Genomic DNA, 7,777 nt, shown 5'->3' with positions numbered 1-7,777 from the left:
GACAACTCTTTTTCCAAGTATTAATTTATAAAAGTAAACCATTATAGGTCAAGTACGGTCTACACCACAGAGCCTACGCTCACACCAAACAGCAAGCTATATGTTTTTTTAATCATTGGTTCATGTTGTTTAAGGAGAATCATTACAATGACTCCCGTCGTAGATCACGAAATGAAATCCACTATTAAGCAAATTATGAAGTATTTATGTAGATAAAGAAGCCAATACATCGATAATAGGGACCATTTAAACGTCGTCTGAACGGCATACTGAGCTGATATATTGTTATTTGGTCAGGTTGTTGTCTCTTTGACACATTCCCCATTTCCATTCACAACGTGACTTTTTGTAAAGCGTATGTACTTGAATGACGAATTTCTAATGTTATAATTCATGTAACAGTAGTGTCAGGACCTCGGTTCACGAGTAGTAGGTCAAACAATACATCAATAGACTGTCTACACGGATGTTGTGATTTCGAATTCCGCATAAAAACAAGTGAAACGACAAAAATACTGAACTCCGACGAAAACTCAAAAAAGGAAAGTCCCTAATCGAAATTATGGCAAATTTAAAAGTTCAAAAACATCAAACGAATCGCTAACAACTGTTTTATTTCTGACTTACACTTGTAATTAACGAAGATTGTCAGTTGTCCTGCCAACGGTCATCGTCCGGTACTTCGGCTTCCTCCACTTATGAAAAAATCTGACGGCAACGATCAAGCTAACACTTGAATGTGGCGTTAAAACACCAAGCATATCCATGTTTTTCTTGTTTCTTGAAAGATTAGGTGAATCCTGTTTTTTTTAATTTGAATGATCCGTTTACATAATAATATATTACATGTATAGAATTAAAACGCGTGCACCAAAAGACAGCCAATTATCAGGTTATATCAGTTGATAGTTATACATTTAGATGTCAAAGATGAAGCATTATGATTTCTACTTTTCTTATTTATGGCAGATGAATCATACTCGTTTATTACCCATAAAGTTTCAAGGAATGAGTAATCACCGGTGGGTTTATGATTGGTAACTATTACTTTTGCCCTGTATTAACTCCCTTTCAGATAAAACATGTAAATGTCTCGACAACTGTTCGAAATTAAAAGATTGTGTTGATATTCACAACTATTTGCGCATGTACAAGTTAATTGTTTTTATAAGAATATCAAAGTTGTTTTATAAATAGAAAAATATTGAAGCCAAAATTATTTGGGAGCAGGAATTTCAAATGTTGAGAAATGTACATTGAATATTGATAAAGCAAAACAAATATTTTCGTTACTGTGTGAGGTCAAAATCGATCATGCCAGCTTGGTTAGTACCTACAAACATGTTTATCCGCTGTACTGATGATACACGGTGAGGGAGGTATATAAGCTATTCGACATATAAAAAAGAACACGACATATGATTTCTTTTTCAGGTGAACTTTTTGATTACATTAGTTTACATTGAACACTTCAAATTTAGTACAAATTTGCATTATGATGTGCATATTTTGTTGTTGAATATAATAAATATCGATTTCAATGCCTAATAAGTGGCTATTTTACGGGTTGCTCAATGTAGAAGGGCGAAAGATACCAGAAGGACATTCAAAATCATAGATCAGAAATAAACTGACAAAGCCATTGCCAAAAAAGAAAAACGACAAGCAGAAAAATAATAGTACATTTTTACAAACGGTACAACATAGAGAAACTGAAGATTAAGGTGTTACCTAACACTTCAGGGGGAATAACTCTGTAAAATCAGCTAAACGTTTTAATCACGTTATATTGTTAAGGAAATATGAAGCTTCTCAATAATCAAAATAAGTCTAAGTATACCTAATTGCAATGTATCCAATGAAATTTTTCAGACAATGTGTGGGTTCAATTTTGTTTTTATTTTTTATATTTTATTCAAATGGTCAAGGTGAATATTCTGTACAAATTTTTAGGAAAATTAATCTAGCCAAATTTATTTTAGTCAAGGTGTTAGAAACCACATTAAGGAACACGAATCCAACAAAAAACTGGGGTGATCGCAGGTGCTCCGGAAGAGTAAGCAGATAGACATGTAGACATGTGGCCATGGTACCCTGTAGACAAACATTTTTGTTTTAAAAATAACTTTGTATTGGAACTGAAAGATACAGTTAAGACATCTGTGTTAAAAACTTTATATCTTACTCGTATCCAGCTATTGTGGTCATCACGTGACTTTTACACGTAAGTTTTATGTCGTTAATAGCCGATTGATTATAAATGAAAAAGAACGGAGTACATCGATTAAATAACTGTTTTGTTATATTTTACCTCCAAACCCCGCGTTTTACAGTATATTCATTTTTACAATTCAAAAAGTTTAAAGTTTCAGTTAATATGTATAATTTTTTTATTAAAAATATGTATGAAAATTGAGGTGACATAACCACACAGCCCCCGTTGTCTTCATCGTTAAATACAGTAAATGAATGCAATGTAAATCTTTTTGAGCAATGCAAAATGTCGAGATTTAAAAAGGGTTGAAAGAAATATAGAGATACATGCAGCTTGCATTATTTCAATACTTGTCACGTGATTATCTTTGTCTTAATCCGTTAAACAATGGTTATATCAAAAGATTTGCAACAGCTTAAGGAGACATTGGTATCTTTTCTGCATAGCGTGATATGTTCTATCTAATTTATCTAAATTGTAAAGATAATTTCTGCCGGAAGGTTTTAGAAAATTTGAAATACTAACTTTGACAGATGTGGGTGAAATCTAAAAGTGCAAATATTTGTAGGTTAAAATGTAGGCATCACATACAAATGTAAGTTGTATGCACTTAATGAATAACTTTAGTTACTGTGGATTTGTGATCGTCAATATCAAATTTAATCACCCATCTTACAATGTATAAAATAATGTTTTAATTTAAATAAAACAAAATCGATTCCATAAAGCAGGCAATAAATTGTATGATTTTAATTTGTTCTATATCATTTTCTATAAAACATATTTCACTGGTTTGTTCGTCATGTTCGTGTCTTTTTGAAAAACAAATGATATGGGGTATCTACCCATTACACAAATACAAATCAGTACATTTACAATAAAACAAAAACACACAAAAAAGAACGCAGCGCTTTTATTGCTGTTCGTCGTCTCAAAGTCACAGTGATGCTTTCAACAGGGAAGCCAAAACCTCTATTACTGCACTGCAAGTTTAAGATGTGACAAAACCGAATTGGGGCCGATAAAAAAAGAACATACGGGAAAGTAGTACATATCTAAAGCAAATACATATAGTACTGCAACTGACCTCGATAAAGACGCTTAATTAACGAGTTTAATGTTTTGGAATAACACACGGCTGCAAATTGTTTAAATGATAGAATAATATCTATATTTTGATTTCCGTCTGGTGGTATAAAGTTTCTATGGTCACTTTATTTGTATTTTAGCCTTTAATGGGGTACCCCTCAATTAAAGGTTTCGGGTAGTCACCTGAAAATCTAAAAACTAACTTTTTTTGTTAAATTTTAGCTTTTTCGAAAATATTTTCGATGCACATAACATCAAGGATCATCGGAATGGTGAAGACATAAATATAATACAATCCCCGAGTAAAACTTTCAAACTTAAAGTTGGCTGTTTTTTAGATGGAATTTTAACATATGATTAAAAAACAGTATTTGACATTTGAGAGGACAAAATATATTTTTGCGATACTGCATGCAAATTTTATTGGACAAACTCCATATAATTTTGTCAAAAACTCAAAAATAAAAACATCATTTGTACCTTTTTTAATTACGGAAATGTCCTATCCGTCAATCAGCTCCACCATTTATATTTTCCTTCAAAATGAATATGCTAGTTTCGAGGTGATATTAGTTAGTTTAAGCATATTTATTTATAGTGGACTGGGAAACAAGAAACTTATATTAATCCCTTTCCACTTGCGGTTGCGAGTGCTACCTTGTAGCGGCATTCGCCTGCTCTTCTTAAAAGTCTACAAGGGTGTCTTTTACGTGCAAGAGATATGGTTCTCTCGTAACACGGGTCAGCCATTTATCTTCCCCTTCCGACGGACTATCATCGTTTCCTCAAGACCATACTCGCAAATGGTGTTAAGGGAGAGCCGAAAATGTATGATGTATGATGTAAAAATACAGGGATATTGGTCCCGCTTCAACAAAATGTTTTGAAATGAAAAACAAATATTTGGACATGAATGAGAGAAAAGAATAGAGAATAAAAGAGTGCGTTTTTTTAAATTTTAGTTTACAAACTGTCCTAACATTGAGGGAATGATATGGCACACAGAAGAGCAGTTATCTCAAGGACAAATACATCATAGCTTTATCAATCAGATGAACCAAGTCTTTTGTTAAGTGATTTGTATAGGTTTTTTTTTTATATAATGTGTCACAATGATTTGCATGTTATCCTATATTATAAAAATAGAACATAGCATGTCAAAATTCATTTAATTGTGTCGATGAGATGAAACACAACAAGATTAAGACGTGTGATTGTTCCAAATATTCACTTCTAAGATTACCCGTCATTTATTTCTATATTTTCATCTATCATTTTTAAACTGTATTTAAAGTAATAAAAAGTAGACTTTTAGTTTTCGTTAAATGCCAAGTGTGTCCTAAGTGTGTTTGTCCTCTAAAAATATCTTAAACTGTCAAGATAATTATTCATAATTCCATACAGACTTGAAACAGTCATCTATTTTTGTTTTGTTTTGACAAATTTACTCATATTTTATTATGCATTGCATTTAAAGATAATGAGAAAACATATAAAGATGGTGTGAAAATAATCAGAATTTTTTATGATTTCCAAATTATATTCATTAAATGCCACTTAATTAAAAAACAAAATAAACGTTTAACAAAACTTGCTTTATTAGACTGTTATATTATAGCATATTTAAAGAGAACAAGTGCACATTGCAAAGCCAATTACATAATAGTAAAGCACTATAATGTAACGAGATTATAAGTTCCTAAAAACACTATAATGTAACGAGATTATAAGTTCCTAAAAACAATTGTGCAACAAATTCTGAGTTATCAGGCTATTATAATTTCTCTCACTAAGATGTAAATGTATTGTTGGTGCTTTTTTCCTGACACAGTTAGTTACAGACCTTTCTTAAAATCTGCGTTGGTAAAGTAAGAAATAAAAGAGGAAAATTGTTCCAGGTGGTGGTAATTAGAAAAAAATCAATCATCAAGGACGTTGCGTGATAACAGTATGTTTATTTTCAAATTATAGTTCTGTCTTTGTTGGTAATTAAATAAAGAGTCAAAATTTAGATCTAAAGACGCCAAAGTCTCCACTGTTGGTTACACGTCATTTTGTAAATTTTTATTAATTTTGAATAATTATAATTACAGAGTTTGTCGGTTTCTCAATTTTTATTACATAGATTTGATAGTTGGTTTTCCCCCATTGAATTGTTTTAAACTAGTCATAGTATGGGCTACTTTGGGACTTCCTGTTCTGTGTGAGTCAAGGCTCTGTGTTGAAGACCTACTTTGACCTACATGACGTATAATGGTTTACCTTTACAAATTGTGACTTCGATCGAGAGTTGTTTCATTGACACTCATACCTCATCTTCGTACATCTATTTGATCTTAAAAACTGGATTAAAAAAAACATGTGCAATCTAACGGAATCATACGCATGTATATATTTTTTAATGTAAGACAGAAAGTCACACGGCAACAAGTCATGGATACAAATAAGTCAGGTACCATCAGTCATGGATTAAAAGTCACAAGACGAATAGATATAAGAAGATATGATATGAGTGCCAATGAGACATCTTTTCAGTGTAACAATAACAGCAGTAACTGTATCGCTTGACTGGCACTTTGGTTAAATTTGAGCATTTTTGTGCTATATGATTGGCTCAAGTGTATTTTACAGATTTCAAAAGCAAGGCCTGTTTACAAAATGAAAGAGCAACTGCAGAAAATTTCCTTTTTACATTTTCACTTTTCATTCTCGTTATCTTTACTTTGTTTTCCTATCGTCGTTTTGCAAAACTTAAAGAACCGTTAATGGCATTTTTTTAATGAGTTTTTAAAATGCATCATTTGACTAAATACTTCAATTATTACATCTGCACTTTGAGTTGATGTAAGAAGATGTGGTATGATTGCCAATGAGACAACTCTCCATCCAAAAAACAATTTCTAAAAGTAAACCATTATAGGTCAAGGTACGGCCTTAAAACGAAGCTTTGGCTCAAACCGAATAGCACATTTAAAATTACATTTTTATAACAAAATAGTCCTTACGCACAGGTGGTAATCTAAAACTATAATGTATGTAGCATATATTTAAAATATTAAAGTATCAGAAGAAAGGTGAAGGACTGCTGATCTTTTAAGCATAATTGTATATGGCTTGTTTCTCAAATATGAAGTGTCTGGTTTGGTGTATCCAGTATATAGAACATAACCTGTCAAAATTGATTTCATGGTGTCGATGAGAGGAAAAACATCCTATATTCCTGAACATGATGATGACGTGTGATCGTTCCAAATATTCACCTCTAAAACTACCCATCATTTGTTTCTACTTTTTCATCTTTCATTTTAAAACAGTATTTCAAAAGTAGTAAATAGTACAACATTTCAGTTTTCATTAAATGAGAAGTGCGCCCTAAGTGTGTATGTCATCTAAAATATCCTTAACTGCATAGATGATCATTGTTCATAATGCATGCAGTCATCTATTGTTGTTTTGTTTTGACTAAATTTATTCATATTTTATTATACGCTGCATTTAAAGATAATGAGAAAACATATAAAGATGGTGTGACAATAATCATTTTTTTTTAGATTTGGCAATTATATTCAAACACTCGTCTGATACTTTATTTTAAAACAATATAAACTTTTATCAATTTTATATTGTATCCTATTTTGTAAAAAAAGATAACAAGTGCACATTGCAAAATCAATTACATAAAATACAATTACATAACAGTTGTGCAATAACTAACAGGCTGTTAAATGTGAAAATAATCATTTTTTTTTATGATTTGCCAATTATATTCATGAAATGATACTAAATTTTAAAACAACATAAACGTTTAACAATTTTATATTATACCGTTTAAAAAAAAAAAAGATAACAAGTGCACATTGCAAAATTAATTACATAATTACATAACAATTGTGCCATAAAATAAAAGTTTGCATCGCTGTTAGGTTTTCTCTCTATAAATGTATTGTCGGTGCTTTGATACTGACACAGTTACTAATACACCTTTCTAAACATCCCCGTTGGTCAAATAAAAATATATATGGAAAAAACTGTTCAATGCAGGTGGTGGTTATATATAATACTAAAATTACGAGGTCCAATTTATCAGCCGTCATCACGTAAAAACGACGAATCAAAGAATTCAACTTTATATATAACTAATATAGTACAAAGGTGTAGATTAAAAATTACACCACTCCAGGCCCTTTTGTTTTCCACGTAATTAATATTGCCAATAATTAAGAAGTTCCGGGTTGAGTCCGATACCAATACCAATAGTATATTCACCTGTTACCTATTACCTTATTTGTACGTTCCGCATCTGACAGGTGCACCACCAAACGGTGTATTCAGGATTAATATGCTATATACACCGGTCATATTGACAGGGTTGACACTATTAGATTGTCAAATTGTTACCTATTGTAGCATTTTCATCAGTAAAACTTTCTAAGATAACAATAGGAATACTAAAAATCTGGACTAAAATAAGGC

Source organism: Mytilus edulis, chromosome 13 (genome assembly GCF_963676685.1).
Source record: "Mytilus edulis chromosome 13, xbMytEdul2.2, whole genome shotgun sequence".
Taxonomy (NCBI): Eukaryota; Metazoa; Mollusca; class Bivalvia; order Mytilida; family Mytilidae; genus Mytilus; species Mytilus edulis.
Note: the sequence above shows the minus strand (reverse complement) of the source record.